At 47.2% G+C, this 813-nt stretch overlaps 1 protein-coding gene across 1 annotated transcript in view; it reads left to right on the top strand.

Moving 5' to 3' along the window:
* The first annotated feature begins 6 nt into the window (after window positions 1-6).
* USP18 (ubiquitin specific peptidase 18) overlaps window positions 7-813 on the top strand; it is a 48,334-nt gene continuing 47,527 nt past the window's right edge. The window contains exon 1 of the mRNA XM_011945644.1: window positions 7-262. The gene's annotated coding sequence lies outside the window, so the exon portion shown is untranslated. The remainder of the gene's footprint in view (window positions 263-813) is intronic.

Raw genomic sequence — 813 nt, 5'->3', positions numbered from 1 at the left:
GATGTCTGGAGCAGGTGCGCGGTTGCGACGGCCGCCGCGGGAGGCTTGGGCCGGCCGGGTTTCCCGGCACGCTGGCGCCCGGTTCCTGGCGCGGAGGCCGCTTTAAGTTTCGCTTTCCATTCAATGGGAAACGAAAGCTGGGCGGGGCGCAGCCGAGCACCGGGCCAGAGCAACGCGCGGAATTTCGGCCGCAGCTGGGTCCCCGGCTCAGTCACGGCGTGGGACTCAGCAGCGAAGGCTGGACGCTTGCGTGGCGCTTGAGGCAAGTTTGGGGCTCATTTTGGAAGTTTTCTTTCTAGCGCAGACATCCAACCCTGCTCTTATGCCAGTCAGAGAATTAAGGATATAAGTAATAAATGTGCTCTGCAAATTATGATAGCGATCTGTATTTGCTACGTGCATATATTGGGCCAAATGGATTTTTTTTCAAAGCTAATATAGTTATTTGGACTTTTGGCATGACTTTGTGTTTAATTAAAAAAAAAAAAAGAAATTACAGAAGTGTTGTAAGCTTGTAAAAAAAATTCAAACAATGCAGACAAATGTGTCTCTCAATCTTCCACTCAGTATCATTTTTGTTTGTACCTTATCAGAAATGTTTCTATGTACAAGTCTTTAAAATCGTTTCGAACTTGCTTTGTCCACTGAGTATATTATGGACATCTTTTCATAGAGGACATATAGATGTGTTAATGGCATTAAAAATAAAACAAAAAACTGACGTGACCTGGCACGGTGGCTCATGCCTGTAATCCCAGCACTTTGGGAGATCGAGGCGGGCAGATCAACTGAGGTCAGGAGTTCCAGACCGAC

Source organism: Colobus angolensis, unplaced genomic scaffold, assembly GCF_000951035.1.
Source record: "Colobus angolensis palliatus isolate OR3802 unplaced genomic scaffold, Cang.pa_1.0 Scaffold242, whole genome shotgun sequence".
NCBI lineage: Eukaryota > Metazoa > Chordata > Mammalia > Primates > Cercopithecidae > Colobus > Colobus angolensis.
The sequence above is the reverse complement of the archived record's forward strand: the minus strand, read 5'-3'. Positions and strand labels throughout refer to the sequence as shown.